At 52.9% G+C, this 25,083-nt stretch overlaps 1 non-coding gene and 1 pseudogene across 1 annotated transcript; both read right to left on the bottom strand.

Moving 5' to 3' along the window:
• Positions 1–12,582: 12,582 nt before the first annotated feature.
• On the bottom strand, positions 12,583–18,188 carry LOC127033537 (N-alpha-acetyltransferase 15, NatA auxiliary subunit-like; annotated as a pseudogene).
• A 2,940-nt stretch (positions 18,189–21,128) lies between these two features.
• Positions 21,129–21,316, bottom strand: LOC127033882 (U2 spliceosomal RNA). The gene has a single exon (XR_007769238.1). It is a non-coding gene; the product is annotated as a U2 spliceosomal RNA (small nuclear RNA).
• Positions 21,317–25,083: the final 3,767 nt, after the last annotated feature.

Here is a 25,083-nt window from a genome sequence, read left to right on the forward strand (position 1 = left end):
TTTGCTCTGCCAGATACTTAAGAACTGCCTAGGGGACACTGAGCCACCAACACCGTATTGAGAGAAAACATTAAGAACATTTCTATTTCATCACAGGGGTTGGGGGGATGCCTGGCTCAGAGGGGCTGGGCTCAGAGCTGGGGGTCAGGGCTATGGGGGATGGGGTCGAGGGGGTGTCCGGCTCAGAGAGGCTGGGCTCAGAGCTGGGGGACAGGAGGTGCTCAGATCAGAGGGGCTGGGCTCAGAGATGGGGGTCAGGGCTGGGGGAGGATGGGGATGGCTTCAGGGGGTGGCTGGCTCAGAGGGGCTGGGCTCAGAGCTGGGGGTCAGGGGGATGGGGATGGGGTCTGCCCGGCTCAGAAGGGCTGGGCTCAGAGCCAGGAGCGGTGCCAGGGCTTTTGGCATCCTAGGCGGGGGTCCTGCCACGCTCCCGGTCTTTGGGGCACTTCAACGGCAGGTCCTGGAGCGAGTGGAGGACCCACTGCAGAATTGCTTCCACCGACCCAGAGCACGGAAGGACCGCCGCCACCGAATTGCCACCGCCGGCAGCAAAATGCCGCCCTCCCAAATCCTGGTGCCCTAGGCGACCGCCTAGGTCACCTAAATGGAAGCGCCGGCCCTGCTTGGAGCTGGCAGTCAGGGCTGGGGGGATGGGGTCACGGGGTGTCTGGCTCAGAGGCGCTGGGCTCAAGGGTCATGGGGATGGGATCAGGGAGGTGGCTGACTCTGAGGGGCGGGGCTCGGAGCTGGAGGTCTGGGCTGGTGGGGATGGGGATGTGGTCAGGGGGTTGGCTGGATCAGAGGGGCTGGGCTCGGAACTTGGGTCAGAGGTCGGGGGGATGGGGATGGTGTCGGGGGGTGCTCGGCTCAGAGGGGCTAGGCTCGGAACTGGGGTCAGAGGTCGGGGGGATGGGGATGGTGTCAGGGGGTGCCCGGCTCAGAGGGTCTGGGCTTGGAGCTGGGTGTCAGGGGGTTTCCGGCTCGGAGGTGCTGGGCTCAGAGCTGAGGGTCAGGGGTCGGGGGGATGGGGATGGGGTCGGGGGGTGCTCGGCTCAGAGGAGCTGGGCTGAGAGCTGGGGGTCAGGGGGTTTCCGGCTCGGAGGTGCTGGGCTCAGAGCTGAGGGTCAGGGGTCGGGGGGATGGGGATGGGGTCGGGGGGTGCTCGGCTCAGAGGAGCTGGGCTGAGAGCTGGGGGTCAGGGGGTTTCCGGCTCGGAGGTGCTGGGCTCAGAGCTGAGGGTCAGGGGTCGGGGGGATGGGGATGGGGTCGGGGGGTGCCCGGCTCAGAGGGTCTGGGCTCGGAGCTGGGGTCAGGGGGTGTCTGGCTCAGAGGTGCTGGGCTCGGAGCTGTGGGTCATGGGGATGGGGTCGGGGGGTGCCTGGCTCAGAGAGACTGGGCTCAGAGCTGGGGGTCAGGGCTGTGGGGAAAGGGGTTGGGGCTGGGGGGTGCCTAGCTCAGAGGGGTTGGGCTCAGAGCTGGGGGTCAGGGCTGTGGGGGATGGGGTCGGGGGGGTGCCCGGCTCAGAGGGGCTAGGCTCAGAGCTGGGGGTCAGGGCTGTGGGGGATGGGGTCGAGGGGGTGTCCGGCTCAGAGGGGCTGGGCTTGGAGCTGGGGATCAGGGCTGTGGGGGATGGGTTTGGGGGGTGCCCGGCTCAGAGGGGCTGGGCTCAGAGTTGGGGGTCAGGGCTGTGGGGAAAGGGGTTGGGACTGGGGGGGTGCCCGGCTCAGAGGGGTTGGGCTCAGAGCTTGGGGTCAAAGCTGTGGGGGATGGGGTTGGGGAGTGCCCGGCTCAGAGGGGCTAGGCTCAGAGCTGGGGGTCAGGGCTGTGGGGGATGGGGTCGAGGGGGTGTCCGGCTCAGAGGGGCTGGGCTTGGAGCTGGGGGTCATGGCTGTGGGGGATGAGGATGAGTTCAGTGGGTGCCCAGCTCAGAGGGGCTGGGCTCAGAGCTGGAGGTCAGGACTGTGGGGGATGGAGTTGGGGGGTGGCCAGCTTAGAAGGGCTGTGCTCGGAGCTGGGGGTCAGGGCTGGGGGGGATGGGGTCAGGGGGTGACCAGCTCAGAGGGTCTGGGCTCGGAGCTGGGGGTCAGGGGGTGCCTGGCTCAGAGGGGCTCAGCTCGGAGCTGGGGGTCAGGGGTCATGGGGATGGGGATGGGGTTGGTGAGTGTCCGGCTCAGAGGGGCTCAGCTCGGAGCTGGGGGTCAGGGGTTGGGTGGATGAGGATGGGGTTGGTGGGTGTCCAGCTCAGAGGGGCTCAGCTCAGAGCTGGGGGTCAGGGCTGTGGGGGATGGGGTCGAGGGGGTGCCCGGCTCAGAGGAGCTGGGCTCAGAGCTGGGGGTCAGGGCTGTGGGGGATGAGGTCATGTAGAACTGAATGCAAAGGGGGAGCAAGCATAGACTCCACAGTTATTATAAAATCTGGTATGCACATCACCAGCTTTAGTAAGCCTGGCACTATAGGAACCACATAATCTTTGAAGGAAATAGGAGTTTAGGTTTGGACATTGATTGTAAACTTGCTCTACCAGGAGTTAAAAAGGGAAAATTGCTATTTGTAAGTCGCTCCTTTAGGAATTGGAGGTTATAGTGTTTTGATATTTATCAGTTCGGTTTCTTGTGCTGTAGTTGGTTATGACACACTTGTTAGGGAAAATGTTTAAGAAGACACAGTCTAAAGACATTTTTAGAGAGAAACAGGGAATGCTGTCTTTTGTACAAGAACCCACACCCTTTAAAGAAGTACTACAGAGGTTTGAACACAGCCCGTGGACTGACGGGGGGCTGGGAGATGTGTGGACTATTTCAGATTTGGAGGATAGGCTGGCGCGGTTATAATCCTGTACAAGCCCATTCGGCCTAAAAGGGATTCCGCAGCAATCTGGCTTTTGCGGGACGCATGCAGGGATTTAAACTCCCGCTTGGCATCCTGCCAGGAGGAGAATACCTCCCTGCACGAAAAACTCACTCATATGGAAAAAGAGGGAGAAAAATGGAAAGCGATAGCGATGGGGGTGCAAAGCCAGTTAGACCCTCTCTGGGAGGCAATCAGGGAGGGAAAAGAAAGAGAGAAGAGGCTAGAGGAACAGGTCGAGGAAAAGGCAAAAACAGAAAAAGAAAATCAAGTATTGCAGGGCATGGTAAAGAGGTTAACCATAGAACAAAGTAAAACTCTCCTCGTTAATCACAGCCGATGCGAGTCCCTTATCCAGCACCTTAAACAAAGGCTTGGATTCGCAAACTGCCAGATAGCAGCAGTGACGGCAGGAGAGTGGGACTTTGATCCCCAGAGGGACGTCCCTGACTGGAAAGATGCCCCGAGGGAATCTAGCGAGGGCTGGGAAAGAGAGATCCAGAGCAGCAATCCTGAGCCCCAGGGGCCGGTTGCATCCGTTAACAGAATTACTGTAACAAGAACAGACACAGCTGCAGGGACTAGCACAGCTACTACAATCGTCTCTGTATCAGATGGCAAAAATGCTTGGACCCCTTAACTTGGAAAATTTCTCAAAATGGGCTCTGTGTGTGCTGCAATTGGCAAGCAGAAAAGATTTAACAGTCTCTGAGCTTAAACGCCTCATGGCTACCTGTGCAGCACCCGAATTACAGGGAGTCACTGATCGAGTGATGAGAGACCACGTGGAACAGGCCAGCCGATGCTATTGCCAGAACCGCTAGGGAGCTCATTTCTGATACTCTGCTGCCATCTAGCGATGTGAGTGATCATGGCAGCAAACTCCGGGAAAAACGGAACGGCAGGAGCTGATTAGCGTGGCACATCACTTCATGCATGAGGGGACAGAAGGGACCTTAAGAAGGCTAAGGCAGGTAGCAGACTGGCAAGGGGTGGAGGATGATGGAAAAACATGGGTGCAAAATTGTACGCGCTGTGCAAAGTCAAAGCTTGTCTCCCTCACTGGCAACCAATGATGCACCAGAGACGGTTGGGACCATGGCACAGAATACAGATGGATTTTATTGATAAGTTACCTAGAAGTAAAGAAGGATTCCAATATTTGTTGGTTATTATAGATTCATTTTCAGGATGGGTGGGAGCATTCCCCACTAGGGATAACAGTGCTAGGACTGCAGCTAAAACTCTTCACCGAAGTAGTGTGCAGATATGGAACCCCTGAGGTTATAGACTCAGATAATGGAAGTGCATTTGTGGGGCAAATTTTCACAATGATGTTACAAGTCCTAGGGATCACCCAGAAATTCCACATCCTATACCGACCCCAGTCCTCTGGCCAGCTGGAAAGGATGAAATGCACTATTAAAGAGGCACTGCGAAAAGTAATAAACCATACTGGTAAGGACTGGCCTGAGAAACTACCTCTAATCTTAGCTGCCATTCACAGTAGTGACAGGCTGAGAACTAAGATCCAGCCACATCAAATTCTTTTTGGACAACCAATGAAGTTAATGATTGATCCTGAACATTTTACTACACACCCAGAGGATCATCCTACAGCCCCCCAGAATGATTATTTCCAATGGCTAAAACAATTACAAGAGGATAAAACCACATTACAGTACAGGATCAATCAAGCTATTGAGCACATGAATGAAAAAATGCAAAAACAAAGAACCAATGAACCCACTTTATGGGAAGTTGGAGATTGGGTAATGTATTTAAAATTGGGTAAGAAGGATCACACCTTAGAATCTAAATGGGTAGGTCCTTATTGCATAGTGACCGTCTCAGCCCTCTGGTACTGCATTGAGAAAGATGGGAAACTTAAATAGGTACATGTATCCCAGATCAAACTGTTTTCTTAATAGCATGTGCTTCATCCCTTGTGGGTATCACTGTCACCTACTCAGCCTATAATAGATCACAATCATCATCGTCACCCCGTCCTCCCTGGATACCATACATTCCCACCCTTTAAACCAGGACCCCGAGAGACTCGGACAATAATAGTATGGGTGAAAGAAACCAAATTAGTAGGAAGTACAACAGTACTGTTTTTAAATGGTCCACAACCCATAAAAGTACCCTGTCCTCATTTGCTTAAGATGCAGCCTCCCATAGAGGCACAAGTGGTGCCATTAATTGTAACCTTACACCTTTCAATAAACTGGACCAGGAATAATTTAACTCAAACTCGGCCAGAACACCATAGCTCCCCTCTATTTGAAGCATGGTTCAAATCCTTACAACCAGAATATCCCTTCCCTAGTCAGCGATGAGGGATAACAGATACCTTGTTAGGAGGTATAGGAGCAGGGACCGGAATTCTAAATTTGGTAGATCTAGAAGCACTGAAAAATAAGGCCAGTGTGGTAGAAACATTGCATCATGCTATTGTATAGGGGCAAGAGCACCAGATCGCTGAATTGGTGCAAACTGGGGTAGACACAATGATCTTTCAATGGCAGATGTGGGAACATGTTAACCGGGCATTCTGGGCTCAATATGCCACCACGAGGGACATAACAAACAAAACAGCGTTAGCTTTGTGGTGTTCCGAACAACAAATATTAGCTATTATGCTGACAGAGAGGGAAATGGACTGGGTACGAGCTAAAGATATGACAGTCTTAACTCCTTTGCTGACAAAACATAAAAATAACCTTTTCCTTCCTTATGTTTCTGGATGGTACAAGGCCCTGGAATCAAAGGTATACACATCGACTCTCATGGGGCACATCACTATACAACCCCACAAATATAAAGTTACTCTGTGGCCCTTCATATCCCTCCCAGTTCTCCAGGGCAAACATCCTTGGGCCCCTTGATTGGTGGGAACATATTTGAAGGAGCAAGGGGAAATCATAGACCATCGCTTGTGTTCCAGGTGGACTGCACAACAATGGGTATGTCCTACCTTACCAAAATTAGAAGAGCCCTGCTCCTTACAACATAAAAGTTTGGCAACTTGTTACTGGAATGAACTAGATAACAGTACCACAAAAGTGTATTTTGATAGGAAAAGTTGTGTCTATTGGATTAGAGAAGCTTGTATGGCAAGACAAATACATCTCAGAACAGCCAGTAGAACAGTGTATGTGTAATATAACTATGTTAAAAACTCCGACCCTAACCTATTACTTCCCCACTCATGAGGATAAAAGAACTAACACACTGGATACCAGTAATATTCTAGACTTTAACTTCACTTTGGGGGTCAATTGGACAAATCTGTACAAACTAATGCAGGAAAATAAACAAATTAGCCAACTGACTGAAACCACATGGACCCAGGTTCAGACACGCAGTTTGGCTATTTTACATCAGGGATCTGAAATATTAAGAGTATCTGCACAAGCAGAACAAATCATGACGCACCATTGGTATGATATTTTAAAGGGATGGTCCCCTTCTTGGTCTTCAACTTTAACAATTATGTTACACCCAATTGTTGTTTTCTTTATTGTGATAAGTTTAATGTTAATTATAATGTGTGGCAGTTGCTGCTGGATGAAAAGGCTGTATTTTAAGCTAAAACCACAAGCTCACATTGTTCCCCAATATATAGCCTTAAAACAATTACATAGAGTGTGACCCATTCAATACCCCTGGATTGAAGGGTCAAAAGCGGGACAATCTAGAACTGATGTAAATGAAATTGTTTTTAGTTATTCACTGTATCATTGTAACTTCTGTTCACCATTTCATTACACTTGCCATTTTGCCTACATTGTAACTTCTGGGCACTATTGTAATTCAAAACCCATTTTAAAATGCTTACTCCATTTTGTGGAAGGCTTGTGCTGCAGCCTTCATTTTTGCGAGCCATGCTGTAATTTTATTAGTTTAGTTTAGATGTGTGAATGAGGTATGTATGGATGATAGAATTAACCTCCAGCGCCAGCCCGTCTTGATGAGATAAAGTTCAAATACCAATGGCTGAAGACCTAGACAATAGCCCTAAACAAAGTAAGAAGCATCCACCCTAAAAAGGAAAGGACAAAAGAAACAACAGAAGGAAGATCAAAGCCAGGTTCAAGGATGAAAGTCACGCCTGCAATTGATGGGTGATCAATCACCAAACCCAGAGGCAGCGTGACACAGCAAGATCTATAGACTTTGAATCCAAACTAAATGCCTATTAAAAAGAAGGGTGAGATGAGAGACTTTGGGTAACGTTCTGCTATCAACATCGAGGGGCATCGGTGTGCGCCCAACAGAGACCTGGCTTCTCCTCATGCTCGGCTTTCCTTGCCACTTAGCTGCCATGAGCTACGATCCCCCAGCTGTGAACTCAAGCTACAATTGGGACTGGTAACTATCCAGCAGCTGCAGAACATTTGGTGTGTGTGTGTGTGTGTGTGTGTGTGTGTGTGTGTGTGTGTGTGTGTGTGTGTAAGTATTAAGGTATTTGCTAGTAGTTATAGATCACAATAAATGTGGCATCTTTGTCTTGACCCCTAAAACGATCCTATGTAGTTTTGTCTGTACAACATATGTGCAGAATGTTTAAATCAGGCCACGTCCAGACTAGGAATTAAAATCGATTTTAGATACGCAACTTCAGCTACGGGAATAACGTAGCTGAAGTCGAATTTCTAAAATCGAGATACTCACCAGTCTGGACGGGGCGCCATCGATGTCCGCGGCTCTCCGCGTCGATTCCGGAACTCCGTTCGGATTGATGGAGTTCCGGAATCGATGTAAGCGCGCTCGGGGATCGATACACCGCGTCCAGACTAGACGCGATATATCGATCCCCGAGCAATCGATTTTAACCCGCCGATGCCGCGGGTTAGTCTGGACGAGGGCTCAGATTGGAATTTGAGTTATGTTCCTTTACTCTGAAATAAAAAATCCCCTGATGGATGTGTCTTGTCCAAATGATTTGCCAATGCGAAGGTGAGAATATCTGCCAAAAGCTATGATAGCCTTGCTGTAAACTCCAATTCATTACAGTGGAATTCATCTCCTAGATTGAAAAAATGTTACTGAGTGAGCGCTAAAGGCTTTTGCTCTATGTTCTTCCTCCCCTGCCCCAGAAGCTTATTCTCTGTTCTGTGTACCAGGGGCTCAGAAAATGGATGTTTAACAGCAAAAATGATCCTACTGAAGTTTTGCACCAAAACTTATCCCTTGTGATCTCAGCTGTCTAATGAAAGGAAGAAAGTTCAAAACTGAAAAAATACAAACTGTGTTAGAACTGACAGAAGTGACTCAGTGCAGGCTGCCACTCAGCCCTGAATGACCTATTTATATATTCCAGTAGTGTCCACAGGCCCCAGCAGAATGTGGAACCCCATTGTGCTAGGTACTGGACATACACATAGTTAAGACAGAGTCTCTGACCTTGAATTTACAGTTTAAATAGACAAGACAAATGCAGGGTACAAGGGGACAGTGGCAGAGTGAGGGGAAAGTGACTTACCCAAGGCCCCACAGCAGAACAGTGCTAGAACCGAGCTTTCATGGCTCCCAGGCCCGTGCCTCTCCATGCTGCCTCAGAGCTTCTCCATCCTCTGCAAGGACCTGCGGACAGTACAGGAGGTTTGATACCACGTTTGATGTCAGCAGCCAGGCACAAGAAGATGCCCAAGAACTAAGGGCGTGTCTACACTCGCCATTTAAAGTGGAAAAAGTCCTGTTTCTGTGCAAAAGCAGTGGGAGCATCTACACTTGCCAATGACTTTTTGCGGTGAAACTCCAGAAGTTTCACCGCAAAGCGAAAGCCACCTCGCTGAGGGACATCCAACTCTGACCGGTGATGCTTTTGTGGTGATGTGCACGTGAAGACACCTTCTTCCTGTTTACAGAGCTTTAGCCTCCAGAGGTGACCACTCTGCCCAGCAGCTCTGCTCCTCTGACATCAGGTAAACAGACACCTGCCCTTCCCTCTGTGAAGCCCTGGGAACTTTGAAAGAACCCTGTATTCTTGGCAAGTGCTCACTTATCTGCAGCAAAGGAGCCCCTGCTTGGAGCAACGCTGAGCTACTGGAGCTAATGAGTGTTTGGGGAGAGGAGGCTGTGCAGGGACCTAGAATGTCCAGAGATCACCACTACCCCCTTCCCACAAGGCCCATGGTGAAAATGGAGAGAGTTGTACTGTGGGAGAGCTCCCCTCAGGGCCATGGAAGTGCTGCAAATGTAAACGCTCTCTGTGGCCTGTGGAAGTGAGGACACAAACCAGTGCTTTTCTTTCATGGGTCACTCTCATCCATTGAAACTGAACTCTGCAAGAGCAGACATCGCTCAAGCGTCACCCTGAATTTCCTAGCTTTCATCTGTTTCAGTCAACCCCTTGAATGGGATGTTGGCTGAGTGAATTTACATTTCAGTGCAAACTATCTTGGTCCTAGGGTGAATGCAAAATCAGCTTTTATAGTGACAGCTGTCAAGATTCCTTCCGCACTCTGAACTCTAGGGTACAGATGTGGGGACTGCATGAGAACCTCTAAGCTTAATTACCAGCTTAGATCTGGTTTTGCTGCCACCACTCAAATTATTTATGAGTCATTTGGAAACTCTGTCTACCTTCCCCCCAGACTATCTCCCTCCCAGTAGCCTTGAGAGACTTCTCCAAACAAGTTCCTGGTGAACACCGATCCAAACCCCTGGATCTTAAAACAAGGAGACATTAACCATTCCCCCTCCTTTTCCCCCACCAATTCCTGGTGAGTGCAGATCCAACCCCCTTGGATCTTAAAACAAGGAAAAATTAATCAGGTTTTTAAAAAATAAGGCTTTGAATTAAAGAAAGGTAGAAATCATCTCTGTAAAATCAGGATGGAAAATAACTTTATAGGGTAATCATATTCATAGAGCCCAGAAGAACCCCCTCCAGCCTTAAGTTCAAAGTTACAGCAAACAGAGATAAATCTTCTTTGCAAAAGGCACATTTACAAGTTGAGGAAACAAAGATAAAACTAAGACGCCTTTCCTGACTGTTACTTACAAGTTTGAAATATGAGAGACTGGTTCAGAAAGATTTGGAGAGCATGGATTGATGTCTGGCCCCTTTTAGCCCCAATAGCGAACCACCCCCAAAACAAAGAGCACAAACAAAAGCCTTCCACCCCACCAAGATTTGAAAGTATCTTGTGCCCTTATTGGTCCTTTGGGTCAAGTGTCAGCCAAGTTACCTGAACTTCTTAACCTTTTACAGATAAAAGGATTTTGCTGTCTCTGGCCAGGAGGGATTTTATAGTATTTTACACAGGAGGGCTGTTACCCTTCCCTTTATAGTTAAGCCAACACCACAAGAGCCTTAGCTCACAGTGGCACCTGGGACCTTGTGGGGGTCCACACACTGTGGGATTTGCCCCCCTAAGGGGGAATGGAGGAATGTTTGGAGAGCTGCAGGAGGACGTGAGTCATCCCCCCCAGGGGGCAGGGAGGGAATGCAATGCTGAAAAAAGTGGGGCCCACGGTGATAGGAGGCATACCAGCATTGCTAGTATTCCACTGAACTCAAAGCCATAAAAGGGGCTAATCCTGCAGGTGCTCAGTGCATCTCCCCTCCACTCCTTGCACTTAAACGGTGCCTAGCCCTTGTATTAGCCCTCTGCAACAGGGGTAAATTTCCCTCTACAGCAGCTGCCAACGCGTGCCAGCGTTAGCAGCATGACAGAGCAACACCTCGACCATGACCACAGGTTTCTCCGGCACATCACCTTGTCAGGTTGCAACAGAGTGGTAGCTGTGATGGTTTTTGACTCCCCTTTTCAATGGCTGGCCTTGAGCTGCAGCCCACACTTTTTTTCGCAGTCAGACATGACTCTCAGCCAACCAGTAAAACAGAGGTTTATTAGATGACAGGGACACAGTCTAAAACAGAGCTTGTGGGTACAGAGAACGGGACCTCACAGCCAGGCCCATTCTGGGGCCCAGCGAGCCAGATCCCCATGTCTGGTACCCTCACTTCCTGTCCCCAGCAAGCTCCAAACTGAACCCCCCTCCAGCCCCTCCTTTCTGGCCTTTGTCTCTGTCCTGGGCCAGGAGGTCATCTGATCTCTTTGTTCATCTTTAGCCATCTCCTTGCAAGGGGCAAAGGGCCCGGACCATTTGTTGCTAGGAGACAGATTGTTGGCCATTTATGCACACTGGAGACTTAAGAAATGCATAGGGGAAACTGAGGCACCCACACAGTATTCAGAGGAAACATTAAGAACGGTCCCACTTCATCATAGACAGATCAGTGAATAAAGAACTCAGGTCTGGGATAACAGAGGCTGCAGGTTGGGGGCGTGGGGCACTGGCAGAGCAGTGAATGGGGAGCTCATGGTTCAGATCATGGAGGCTGTGGGGTCAGGAGAGAGGGGCACCAGCAGAGCAGTGACTGGCTAGCTCAGGGTTCGGATCGTGGGGGCTGTGGGCTGGGACTGCGGGGTACTGGCAGAGTGGTGACTTGGGAGTTCAGAGTAGGGCAAACAGGGGCTGCAGGTCAGGAGTGAGGGGCACCGGCAGAGCAGTGGCTGGGGAGCTTGGGGCTGGGATAACAGGGGCTGCTGGACAGGACAGCCAGTTTTGTGCACAGTGTTCAGAGCTGCTCTGTATCTGCCCTTTCTCTGCACCGTCCCTGCTCCTAGAGTGCACCTGGCCCTGGACTGAACTGTGGCAGGTTTTTTGGTATAAATTCACACCTGTACCACTGAAGAACTCTGTGCAGCTCCAGTTTATCTTCTGTACATCCCTGTTCCCAGTCAAAACACTGTCCTTGGACATTCCCAACGTGGGCAGACAAGGGGGGTGAGGGAATCTCTTTCATTGGACAAAGTTAAGTGGTGTGAGAGAGAAACTTTCAAGCCCCACAGAGACCTACAGGTAATTCAGTTCTGTGCAGCTCTAAAGCTTCTCTCCCACCTACTCAACATGGCCCAATAAAAGCTTTTACCTCACCTACCTGGAGTCTCTCATTTCTTGGGCCGGACATGCCAAGAACTGCTCTGGGATTCGCTCCCAGGGAGTCAGACCCCCAAAGCCACATGGTGATGCATTCTACTTCAGAAGGGCACTCTGGAACAGCTGTATTCACCTCTGGCTCCAGTGGGCGCGAGTCCCCCAGCAGGAAGGAAAAGACTCGTTCGTGTACAAATGGGGACAGGGTAGCTGAGCACATTGAGCTTCCAGGCTCTCCAGCAAACCAAAAAGGCGCCAGGGGGTCCCACTGAGATCTGAAGTCAGATTACAGGATTCAGAATCCTGTCCTTTACACCAGGGAACCAGGTGGGATAGCCTATGAAGGAAGGCTGAAGGAATTGGGTTTGTTTAGTTTGGAAAAGAGAAGACTGAGAGGGGACATGATAGCAGTTTTCAGCTATCTAAAAGGGTGTCATCAGGAGGAGGGAGAAAACTTGTTCACCTTAGCCTCCAATGATAGAACAAGAAGCAATGGGCTTAAACTGCAGCAAGGGAGATTTAGGTTGGACATTAGGAAAAAGTTCCTAACTGTCAGGGTAGTTAAACACTGGAATAGATTGCCTAGGGAAGTTGTGGAATCTCCATCTCTGGAGATATTTAAGAGTAGGTTAGATAAATGTCTATTAGGGATGGTCTAGACAGTATTTGGTCCTGCCATGAGGGCAGGAGACTGGACTCGATGACCTCTCGAGGTCCCTTCCAGTCCTAGAGTCTATGAGTCTATGAGCCCAGAGTGGGGACACTCCAGCCTCTGTTCTAAGTGACCATGATAAGGTCGGGGGTCGAGCCTCTCAGGAAGCCTGGGCCCAGCCTTGTCAGGGTTATGAGGACTCTGCCACACACTAGAGTAGAAAGAGAGGCCTCAATGTCAGGCAGGCCTCTGGGTAATGGGGTGGGGACTCAGATCCTTTCGCTGGCCAATTCCACGGGGGTCCTGTATAAGCCTGGGTCAGACTGGTTAGCATCCAGATGGTGGCATCCACCTCGACATTGTATTGTGAATTGGAAAGGTTGAAGGGACAGGAACCATCTGGTAGATCTTTACTTTCAGATACAGGGCCAAAGAGGTGAATCATACACTCATGCAGCCAAGGATGACTGGAGTCAAAGAAAATGCTCTCTTCACAGACTGCAGCATCAGAAGAAATTTCTCTTTCCTGAAGTAAATCTCAAAAGCAAAAAGATGGGTCTCTATTTTGTTCTTCACCAAATTCTTCAATGGTTTTACAAATTTAGAGGCTTCTTTCAAAGGTGCTTCAACCTTTGCTAGTTTCTCAGGGATAATAAGTTCTTCTTTCAGACGGCCAATTTCCTCCTCCTCATCCTTTTTCGTCTTCTGATTTCTCTGCTGCTTTTCTTTTTCTGCATTTGTCTTCTCTTCCTCCAGTTGTGCTTTTTCTGTGCTCTTCTCTGCTTATTGTGAAGCTTCTTTAGCTCCTTGTCAGACATATTTGCTGTATCAGCCTTGTGTTCTTTATTCTCATCTGTTAAAGGATTATCATCAGGGCCGGCTCCAGGCACCAGCTCAGCAAGCAGGTGCTTGGGGCGGCCAAGGGGAAGGGGCGGCATGTCAGGCTCTTCAGCGGCCATTCAGCTGCGGGTCCTTCACTCGCTCTCAGAGAGAAGGACCCGCTGCTGAAGAAGAAAGTGGTGTGGTTGACCTGCAGCCGAAGTAGCACTGTTTGCAACTTTTCTTTTTTCTCCTCTGCCGCTTGGGGTGGCAAAAAGCGTGGAGCTGGCCCTGATTATCATGAAGCTTCAAATCTATCTCTATGGTAATTTGTGCTGCTTTGAAGTAAAATGGATGTTGTCAAAGTATGTCTTCTAGTTTTAACAAGGTCCACATAAGACCTAAGTGTAATCTTTCTCATACAGTAAGGGTGGAAGTCAAACTGGTCATCTGTCATTTCTACAAAATGTCTCTCAATTTCATGGCATTTCTTAAGTGCTTCTCGAAATTTTTTCACTGCCTGGTAAGCTTGGGCACATTCTGTCTGGAACCACATGCACTGCAGTCCATTCAAGTTCTCTACTGCTGAGGTTCCTTGCCTTGTAAACTTAGAACACATTTCCAGGGCCGCCCAGAGGATTCAGGGGGTCTGGGGTCTTCGACGGTGTGGGGGGGCCCGCTTCAGCTGTAATTCGGTGGCAGGGGGTCCTTCTGCTCTGGGACATGCCGCCGAAGTGCCCTGAAGACCCGTGGTGGGGACCCCTCGCCGCCGAATTACCACCGAAGCGGGACCCACCGTCTAAGTGCCGGGTCTTCAGCAGTAATTCAGTGGTAGGGGGTCCTTCCGCCCCGGAGCGGAAGGACCCTCCACCGCTGAATTGCCGACAATGACCCAGAGTAGAAGCAGCTCTGGGGGCCCAGGACCCGCGAGAGTTTTCCAGGGTCCCCAGAGCAAGTGAAGGACCTGGCTCCAGGGGCCCCGAAAAACTCTCGTGGGGGCCCCTGTGGGGCCCAGGGCCTGGGGCAAGTTGCCCCACTTGCCCCCCACCTCTGGGAGGCCCTGTATAATTCTTCTGCTTCCTTAATCAAGTTGGCTTTCAAAATCTATTTTGAACATTTGGAGTTGATAAATCTATCTGCTGTGTCCAAGGCATGGGCTTCATCCATCCACCTTGTAGCTTCTTTCATGTTTCCAGCATGCTTATAGAGTTTAGCCTTCACAAGGCAGAGTGCTAGCAAGGTGGGGGTACTTTCTGTTGCTGCATTTTTGTATTCCAGAGCCACGAATGGCTGCCCAGTTTTGTCACAATGTGTCGTCCCTTGGGTCTTCTGTCTGGTTCCAGCATAATCCACTGGAAAACCGTGTCTCGCTAAAGGCTTTCACTGTGTGGCTCTTTGTTCTGCCTCTGCTGCCTAGAGCCTGAGCAGAGCTTTCTGAGACAGCTGCTGCTCTTGCCAACCATTGAAACGCATTTCCCATCGTCGCTCTTCTGGCTGCGGATGCTTGACTGCAGCAGCTCTGCAGAGGTCCCAGCCTTGCTCTTTAATGTCCATTCTCCCCGTGCTTGCATGGCACTTCATGGACCATTGAGTAGCCTCAGGAAAACATCCCAGTTGTGGACACAGGCACTAGCAACCAATTCCCCAAGTGAAAGTCCCCTTCGCAATCCAGGGAGCCTTAGCCTGGGTTGTCTGGAGCACAGAGTTTGGCCCATGGTGACTGCAGACACTGCCCCTGCTGCACAGCTGCAGGGTGACACCTGGGACCCCTCTAGCCCGTCAGCACTCGGCTCTCCCGCATTCTGCTGAGCGGCTGAGATCTGTGGGAACAGAAAACCTTTGTTAGAGATGGAAAATCTCCTCACAGGAACACTCTGTCAGTGGCTGCCAGATGCCTTTCCTGGGAAACCCAAATGCGCAGCCCTTCGGGTTCCCACAGCGGAGATCTCTGCTCATTCACTGGTCACCCATGGCTGAAGTCTCTGACGGGTGAATGTTGAGGGGACTCTGCAGACAGTCCCTTCTCCAGCGCCCATAATGGGAGGATGTTTGGCCTTGTGATGTGAGGCCCGGGTCCGAGAATCAGGGCTCCTGGGTTCTGTGACTCTGGAAGGGGGCGTGCTCTAGTGGGTGGAGCTGGATTGGATGACACTGAGGGAGTGCAGCTGGTGCTGAAGGACCCTGGTTCAATCCCGCCCAATTCCTGTGGGGTCTACACGTGGCCATGACTTTACTTACCTATCAGTGAAGGTTGTTCAGACTATTCCTGGACACATCTGACATCTGCTGCTGGCCATCCCTGAGATGTAGGTCCTTCATCCACACAAGGACGTGGCACATCAAGGTTAATCCAGCAGCTCCCATCTGGTCTTCACCTCCTAATGGACGGCGAGTCTGAGCCTGACCAGAGAAAGCCAGTGTGGTGTTCTTCAGGGGCATCTGCTGGAGCTCCCAGATCTCCTCACTTCCCCACACACTAAGAGTTTTCCAAAGATACCACTAATCTCGGATAAACAAAGCAGCCAAGAGGAGGTCAGGGTGGGTGGATTTACTGAGCATACTAGTTCGAAGGGAAGAACAGATTTCTTCCCTGCTCTAGGGAGATTCCCATAGGAAAAGTAAGCGATGGCAGGGGGTGGGGGCAATGGAAGCCCCCAGCCCCTTGAATGGAAGGAAATCAGGACTCGAGGAGTTAAGGGGTGTCTCTGTCCTGCTGGAGGGAGCAGGCCTGGAGAGCAGAAAGGGCACTAGTGGCACTGTAGGAAAGAAAGTGGCTTCTATCTGAGAAGCTGGCTGAAGCTTCTTGCAGGCACTAGAGTCCTGGATCCTTACACCTCCTGGAAGGATGGCTCTTCGGGACCTCACGTCCAGGAGCAACAACATCTCACCAGCTCTTCAGGAGGATGACCCCCGGAGAACCTCTCCCACTGCCCAGGATCAGGATGCTGAGTGCTGCCTTGCTGCTCCAGAGAGGGATGCTCCTGAAGAAACCAGCTCCTCAACCCCAGACCCCGAAACTACTTACCACCCTGCCCGGAGGAAGGCCGCTCCAAGAGGAATGCACTCCACAGCCGAGGATCTCGATTCTGCATGCTGTCCTACCAGGCAAAAAAATATCATGGTCAACCTAGTCCCAGATTTGGATCTTAGCGTCCAAAACATGGGGGTTAGCATGAAAACCTCCAAGCTTAGTTACCAGCTTGGAGTTGGTACTGCTGCCATCACCCAAAAAATTAGAGTGTTTTGGGGCACTCTGGTCCCCCTGAAAAACCTTCCCTGGGGACCCCAAGACCCAAATCCCTTGAGTCTCACAACAAAGGGAAATAATCCTTTTTCCCTTCCCCCCTCCAGGTGCTCCTGGAGAGATACACAGACACAAGCTCTGTGAATCTAAACAGAGGGAGTCCACCCTCTGTAATTCCAGTCCTGGAAACAAAAGCACTTTCCTCTTCACCCAGAGGGAATGCAAAATCAGGCTAGCAAATCCAACACACACAGATCTCCCTCTGACTTCTTCCTCCCACCAATTCCCTGGTGAGCTGCAGACCCAATTCCCTGGAGTTTCCCCACTAAAGAAAAACTCAAACAGGTCTTAAAAAGAAAGCTTTATATAAAAAGAAAGAAGAATACATAAAAATGGTCTCTGTGTATTAAGGTGACAAATACAGGGTCAATTGCTTCAAAGAATATTGAATAAACAGCCTTATTCAAAAAGAATACAAATCAAAGCACTCCAGCCACTATATTCATGTAAATACAAAAGAACCAAACTCTTTGGTACTCACAACTTGGAAACAGAAGATTAGAAAGCAGAAACTACTTCTCCAAAGCTCAGAGAAAGCAGGCAGACAGAAAACAAAGACTCAGACACAAACTTCCCTCCACCCAGAGTTGAAAAATTCCGGTTTCCTGATTGGTCCTCTGGTCAGGTGCTTCAGGTGAAAGAGGCATTAACCCTTAGCTATCTGTTTATGACAGAAACCACCTCCTCAACCCCAGACCCCGAAACTACTTACCACCCTGCCCGGAGGAAAGCCGCTCCAAGAGGAATGCACTCCACAGCCCAGGATCTCGATTCTGCATGCTGTCCTTCCAGGCAAAAAAATATCGTGGTCAACGAGTCCTGCGCCCCCACCCCGGAGTGACTTCACCTCCTCAAGCTTCTCTGCCAGACCGAGAGGAACCACCTGGCAAATCTGCCGGCACAACAGAGGTCCACCCCACGGAGGATGAGGCAGGGGAAGATGACTGCATCTACTTCCAGTACCCGATCCCTACAGACCTCCTCCTCTTCCCCTTCTGCCTCCCCTTCTGTGCAGACCAGACCCTCAGGGCCCTCAGCAAACATGTTCGTAAGACCTACAACAAACAGATTGCTTTTCAGTGTAGCAGCTGCAATCTACCCTTCAAGACTCAAAATAAATCTTAGTATCATCAGAGCACATGCAAGGGACTCGTCATGACACCCTGCCGATTCCAACCCTGACCCACACTGATGCTCCGGCTTCAGCACCCCAGCCAGCATCCCCAGAGCCACAGCACGTAAGATGGGGCAGCACTCTCTTACAGCAGCACATAACACCACACGGGGCCAGGCTGAGTTGTTGGTGAAACGTTTCTGCAAGAGGAGCTGGGGATTACCTGATGCCTTGAGAAACAGGGCTCGAGGGCTTCTCCAGGTTTGACTCTGGGTCTGGAACTCGAAAAAGTTCGGTTTCCCATCTCCGAGGGCCAGCGGGTTGAGCTGCAGGGTGCAGCTGTGCTGTAGGTTGCCCAGGAAATGGGCATGCTCAGCCTTGTCATAGCCCTGCCTCAATGCTACAGTGAGCAGCACAATTCTCTCCTGGTCCTGCCTCCAGGGCATGGCTCTGATGAGCTGCCCCTCAGGGTAGGTGTAGGAGCAAAGGATCATCATGCATGAGCCGCTCCATCCAGCCAGGGGGCCCACAGGCAGGGTCAGCTCCCAGCCCTGACAGCCAGTACCTGGAGGGGCAGCAGCACACTGCTATCTGCAGCATAGAGCCCCCTTGTGCTACCCTAGGGCACTGGGGACGGCACTGACTGCCAGGGCAGAGTCTCCACCCCACTCTCTGCAGCAGAGCACCCCCTAGTCCTGCCCTGGGGCATCGGAGCCAGCCCTCACTGCCAGGGGAGCGTCCCCACCCCACTCTCTGCAGCAGAGCACCCCCTAGTCCTCCCCTGGGGCATCAAAGCCAGCCCTCACTGCCAGGGGAGAGTCCCCACCTCACTCTCTGCAGCAGAGCACCCCCTAGTCCTACCCTGGGGCATCAGGGCCACCCCTCACTGCCAGGGGAGCGTCCCCACCCCACTCTCTGCAGCAGAGCACCCCCTAGTCCTGCCCTGGGGCATCGGGGCCAGCCTGATTGCTAGGGAAGAGCCCTCTCCCTGCCTCCTGCACCGCAGCACCCCCTGGTGCTGTCCTATGGCATTGTGGCCAGCCCTGACTGCCAGGGGAGAGACCCCACCCTGTCCCCTGCAGTAGAGCACCTCTTGGTGCTGCCATGGGGCATTTGGGCCAGCCCTGACTGCCAGGGGACCACCCCACTCACTGAGCAGAGCGCCCCCTCATACTGCCCTGGCACATCGAGGCCAGCCTGACTGCCAGGGGAGAGCCCTCACCCTGCCCCCTGCAGCACAGCATCCCTTAGAGGTTGCAACTGAACCCAAGACGTTCCATATGCCCCCTGCTGGATTCCAAGCATTGGTAGGTGGAGCTGGTGCCATGGCAGAGTCTCCAACATTCCTGGCTCCCTGTTCATCCCTGTTACTGTATCCCAGCCCCAGGCCCAGTGCAACCAGCACCACTCACCAGGCAGGATGGAGAGGGCCAGCAGCAGCAGGTGCGGGGGTGGGGCCTCAGGGGAAGGGGTGATGAGGGGATGGGACTGGAAGAAGGGTCGGTGCAAGGGTGTGGTCTCGGGGGAAAGGGTCAGGGTGGGGGTTAGGTTGAAGGGGCGGGGTCTCAGGGAAAGTCACAGTGTAGGGGTGGGGCCTTGAAGGAAGAGGCAGTATGGGGCGGGGCCTAGGGGGGAAGGGCAATGCAGGGTAGGAATTTGGGGGAAGGGGTGGCGTGAGGGCAGGGCAGGGATGGAGCCTTGGGGGGAGAGGGTGGTGCAGGGCCAGTGTCTTGAGGAGAAGAGGAAGCACAACCCCAGGAATTCAGGGGAAGGGGCACTGTGGAAGACTAAGAAAGAAGACCACTACGCTCCAGGACAGACCAAGACGAGGATCACTCTCCTGCCAGCTCTGCAGAAATTTTCAGCTGCAGCTGCTCCTGCATCTACTGCCTCATGGAAAACTCAGCAGTAACTGACCTCAAAGACCACCCTCTGCTCTTCTAGGGAGACACGGACAACCAGCAAGGATGAAAAAAATCAGTGCCTGGCTGAAGAAACCCCCCTGGGGTTCCTCTGCAGGGAGATCTTGCACCACGAGAACGGCTCTTTGGGACCTCAAAGCCAGGAGCAACATCTCACCAGCTCTTCAGGAGGAGGCCCCCCGGAGAACCTCACCCACTGCCCAGGACCCAGAAGCTACTCATCACCCTGCTACTCTTGAGACAACGGCTATCAGAGCCACTCTGCTTTCCTTAGCAGCTACCACCCCCCATCTCCCCCTCCCCACTCTGCCTCCCACCCCCAGCCCCTTCTCCACCCAGCTCCCCTCCTTCCCAGGCTTCCTCTCTGCAGGTGAGGCCATCCAGGGCGCCCTCCTCTTCCTCGCTGGCAGACACAGAGGCTTTGGTGCATCTACAGCCATGGCTCAGGAACACCCATCTGGCCTCGTGCGCTTGACAAGCCAGGAGGGTGTTTGACGTCCTGTCCTAATTCCTGGCACTGAGAGCGTGGTGCTGGGACATGCCTGCCCTCGGGCAGCTCTGGGAGGCGGCGGCACAAGGGGGCGCCCCTCTGTGGAAGTGGGGCAGTGGCCAGGGCGCTGGGACGTGTACAGTGGGGGGAGGACTGAGAGTCACTGAACGAACTGCAAACCCTGGATAGGATGGAAACTGCTTCCCGCCAGGGACTGTGGCAGCCCCTGTGAGCTCCCCTAGTCCCAGGCTCCAGCACCCATAGGCAGCAGTCCCAGAACCGCCCCTGTCACTTGATCCTTCCTCCCCTGTGAGCGGCTCTGAGGCTGGTGCTCTCAAGGGGAGCAGCCCCTGCAGAGGGTAGATTTTGGGGAAGCCCAGCACTGACTGGCACCCGCCCCAACTCTGTCAGCTCTCCGGCTTCTCTGCCTTTGCCCAGAGGATTTCTGGGCTACAACAACGCCATCTTGTGGCGGTTCCGGGGCCAGCATTAGGGCAGGACAAAGCTGGAAGGCCTGGCTGAGGGGATGGCTCCCCCTAAACCGCTATGGCTGCACCGCCGGGGTGCTCCAGTCTAGGGGAGAGTGGAGCAGCAGAGGGAGAGGGAAGGAGCCTGGGAGTGACCCTGGAGGTTTGTTGGATGTGGATGGGACAGCAGGGAACAGTTTCTTTGGGGGGATTGTTAGGGAGTTGGGGCCTCTCTCCCCATTCAGCCTCTGGGTGTATGAATATGATTCAAACCTTCCTTTTCTGATCCTATAAACTATCCCCAGTCCCTGGGGAAACTAGTCATAGAGACTATTCCTGGAATAACTCTGTCCTGGGGGACACTGTTGAGAGATGCTCATCCAAAATCTCCTAAGTGCTTTACGATACAACACTAGAGCAGGAATAAGCAGGGCAGCTGCAAAGCTTGATAAACCTACATCACAAAAAGAAAAGAGAGAAACTAACAAAAAACACAAAAGAAAAGCACAACCCAGCACCTGCTTTTTCTGTTTTTGAACCAGTCTGCTTTCCCCAGGAAGATTCACCACACCCAAAGATACTGCAATACCAGGATGATGCACGGAGTGGATAGAGAAAGCCCCTAATCCATCTCCTCACTCCACAGATCTATTTGATATAAGGCTTTCAATGGGAACATACCAGATATCAAACTGATACAAAAAGATTTAAAAGTTTATTAGAGAATATTTAAATAAAGATGATACAGAGAGTTTGAAGCGTCAGTTATTGGTCATCGGGGGTAACATACGGAGTATAGGGGGACGCTGGTATTTGGATATTGATTAGCACATAATATATACAGTCTGCAATGTCCCCAGTGAGGGGTGTACGATGGGTGGGATCAAGGTACAGTAAGGAAGCAGTGAGGATACATCGCTCATACAGTGGGTCATTTTCAGTCATGGGTATAAGTAAGCGGGTTGGGTAATGGGGACAGGATGACCCTCACAGGCTGGAATCCAGTATGGTGGGTTCAGGGCTCAGGGGATATAGTTCAATGGGGGGGTTTATAGGTCTCCTCCCCCCTGTGGGTGCACAAAGCCACGCCGGCTCACTCCTGGTAATGGTGGTGACCGGTGATGTGCTCCTTGTAAATGTTCCTAGACCATCGAATAGTGTCCGAGACCATCAAACATCTCATGAGCCGCGCATAGTGACAGCCCACCCCACAGGCCCTAAGTACACGTTCATTACAGGTGTCCCAGGAACCCAGCGCCCCAACGATCAAGGTGTTGGTGTAAACCTTGTAGCCCTTTGTCCACAGAGTGTCAGCCAAGGGGGCGTATTTTTTGAGTGTATGGGCTCGGGCTTCCCTGAAGGCCGGGATCCTGTTCTTGAATGGGATTGTCACGTCGACGAGGATGATCTTTTTCCGCTCGTCGTCCGTGATGATGATGTCCGGGTGCAGCCGGCTGTTGGTGTCGGGGATGGTGCGGTTGACTGCAATCTCACCCAGGTGTGGGGCGATGGCCTTCACCAGTCGGTCTTGGAGGGCATTGTGGCACAGCTGCCAGGTTCTGGCCTGGGGCTTGCAGCTGCACAGGACGTGGGGCAAGGTCTTCATGGCATACCTGCACTTCCTGCCGCGCTTGTCACGGTTCCCCTGGTGGATGGCTCCATTGAGCAGGACGCAGTTCAGTCGGGCGCGGTGTATGAACCGCCAGTCTGCGAAACGGGTGAAGCTGCCTGCGGGAAGAAAGTGGTTGCTGGAGTCCCACTTGCTGGTCACCTCAAAGGCCTTGCCCTGGTCGGGTTTTTTCCTCAGAGTGTCCATGTAAAGCGCGCAGACGGTGGCCTTCAGTGACCTCTCCAGGACGCCTCTGGCTCCAGGGCTGATGATGGTGTTGCCCTCCATATCGATCCGCGGCACCAGGACTCCCATCTCCTGTCGCTCCTCGCTCCATACCCAGAGGCAGCCCAGTCGCTTTCCCAGCCGCCGCACGGCATTGCAGGCCCATGACCACAGCGAGGCAATGTTGCCCCCGTCCCAGGCGAATTCGCCATCCAGGGAGCCGCTCAGGAAAGTGGCTACATCTGGGCTGGAGGGAGGCCTGCCAATTCGCTTCTCGATGACAGTGCGTAGGGCGGCTGCTGCGACGTTCTTTACCATGGCATCCGGGCACGTCAGGAGGCAGAAGGCATGCGTGACAACTGTGATGTTGCAGAGGTCACCCAGGCGGGGGACGCTGGCACCACTGTGCCTGTGGGCAATGTATATGAGCTTGTTGCTGGCTCTCTGGGGCAGGGACAGCCACTTTTTGACCTGCTGCTGGATGGTGTTGTCTGCCTTGTTGAGGGGCACCTTTGCCATGGCGGAAACTCTCAAGATGAAGGCTATGCGGGGGATCAAGAAAGTGTTGAGGGCGTTAATCTTCTGACAATGTGCTGAAGATGTGGTGGTGGGGGATGGACCTGAAAGCGTTGGACAGGTCAAGCCACGCTATCGCGCACTGCTTCCGCGCCCTCTTGGTCATCTGGAGGACGGTCTGGAGCAGGAAGTTGTGCTCGTAGCACCCCTCCAACAGCATGAAGCCCTTCTGGGCCGGGCTGATGGCTCCCCCAGCCTTTGCCCACTCCGTGATCCTGGCTGCCAGGCAGCTGGCATACAGTTTGTACATCTTGGAACAGAGGGAGATGGGTCTCCAGTTGCTGGGGTCATCTCGCTAGCTCTTTTTGTGGATCAGGACAGTCATGGCCTTCTTCCAGGAGGTGGGAGACCTGCCAAAGTGACGGCATAAGTTACAGATGCCAGAGAGCACAAGGCAGCCAGGGTATCGCTTTCTGAGCAGGCTGTAGGGGATGCCGTCCTTTCCGGGCATGGTGTTCTTTGTTCTGGAAAGCCTGGCTGTCACTTCTTTGGGCATGAAGTCGGCCTCTAGGTCGCCTGTATTGGTGACATGGGGCAGGGGGTGGAGGCAGTCCGGGCGCTGCGCGTCGTTCCTGGGCATGCTGCCAAACACTCGAAGGAAGTAGCTGTAGAGGCGCTCGGGTGGGATCGTGCAGTAGGATGGGGGGCCATCGAGGACCTCTCTTACAGCCTTGAGGCGGTTCGTTCTGTACAGCTTCTGCATCTTGGAGGCTGCTGCCGGGTCGTAGCGACGGTTGGTGTTCCTTCTTCCAGTTCCTCTGGAGGTGGTGGCTTGATTCGGGACGGGCCGTCTGAAGGCAGACCGGGTAGTCACTTGGCTTGGTGCCTTCTTTGAAGCAGCCTCTGTAGATAGCTCGTGGGTGAGCCTGTTGATGAGCTAGTCAAAGTCCTCGAAGGAAGCTGCTGCTTGGAGCTCCTCAATCCAGGTGGCCTGCCAAGGTGTGGCTGGCCTATCCGGCTGCTGTTCCTCGGGTTCTTCAACCGGTGTGGGCAGTGGGTTTGCCGCGTGATCAACAGGTTGTCTCACTTGTGGCTCAGGGGGCCTTTTGCCTGGTTCCTGAGGCAGAGTCACTGGTAGGGTAGCACCGTTGTTGGTTGTTGGTGGGACTTGGTTTGGGTTGGTGGGTGTGGAGGTGACGCCTGGTCTTTCGTGCGTGGTTGTCATCTGGTGGGTACCTGTAGGAGCACGTGACCTTCTGGGTGCGGGGATCGGCCTGGCGTCTTTTGGGGCCGTGTGGCTCCGTCTGATGGTGGGGGACTGGTGGTACGGTCTGGTCGTGGCGATGGATCCTGCGACAGTAGCAGTGTGTGGAGTGGTCTAGGGGGTGGTTCCTACTCCCCCAGCAGGTGTGGTTCGTAGTGCGGGTGGGGGAGTTGCGTTGGCTCCTCTTGTGTCTGGTGTTCGTGGGGTGGTCCGAGGGCCAGCGGTGGTGCCTCCAGGGGCAGATTTTCGGGCGGCCATGTGTGGTGGAGCACTGACCCTTCTTGAGGTGGGGTCACGCTGGTTGGGCCTTGAGGAAGCACTGAGACGCCTCAGCTCGGAAAGCTTCCGAGCGACCTGCGAGGCTGTGACAGGACCCCTGCTGGAAGGGGCTTGGCTGGCGTCTCCTTCTGCAGCAGGCTTCATCCTGGCGGCGGGGCCCTGGTCCACTAGCTCAGGGACTGGGGTAGGTTTCTGGGCAGCAGCTGGTAGGGTCGTGCTGTTCCCTTGCAGGGTAGGAGCAGCGGGCCACGGCATAGGATGGTTGGGGGTCGGAGCTGGAGCTACTGTTGTGTGGACTTTCTTGCAGCTGGCCTGGTGCTCCTTGCAACTCTTCTGGGACTCGAAGGGCAGGCTGCAGAGGGCACAGCTGAAAGCGGTGTACTTGTTGTGGCACCTTCTCAGATGCGTGGTGACCCCTCCGAGGAGAGGGAAGTGTCGGGGCTGCCAACAGATGGGACAGACGAGTGCATCCGTGGCAAGGGGGTACTTAAAGTAGACGGTGTCTGAGGCTGAGTAGTCATCTCGTGGGGTGTCCTGCTGGAGGTCGAGGGGTTGCCCCTCGGTGGCGGGGGCTGTTGGAGCGCAGAAGGTGTGTCCGATGACTGCAGGAGAACGGC

This window comes from Gopherus flavomarginatus, chromosome 13, assembly GCF_025201925.1.
Source record: "Gopherus flavomarginatus isolate rGopFla2 chromosome 13, rGopFla2.mat.asm, whole genome shotgun sequence".
In the NCBI taxonomy this organism is placed as follows: Eukaryota; Metazoa; Chordata; order Testudines; family Testudinidae; genus Gopherus; species Gopherus flavomarginatus.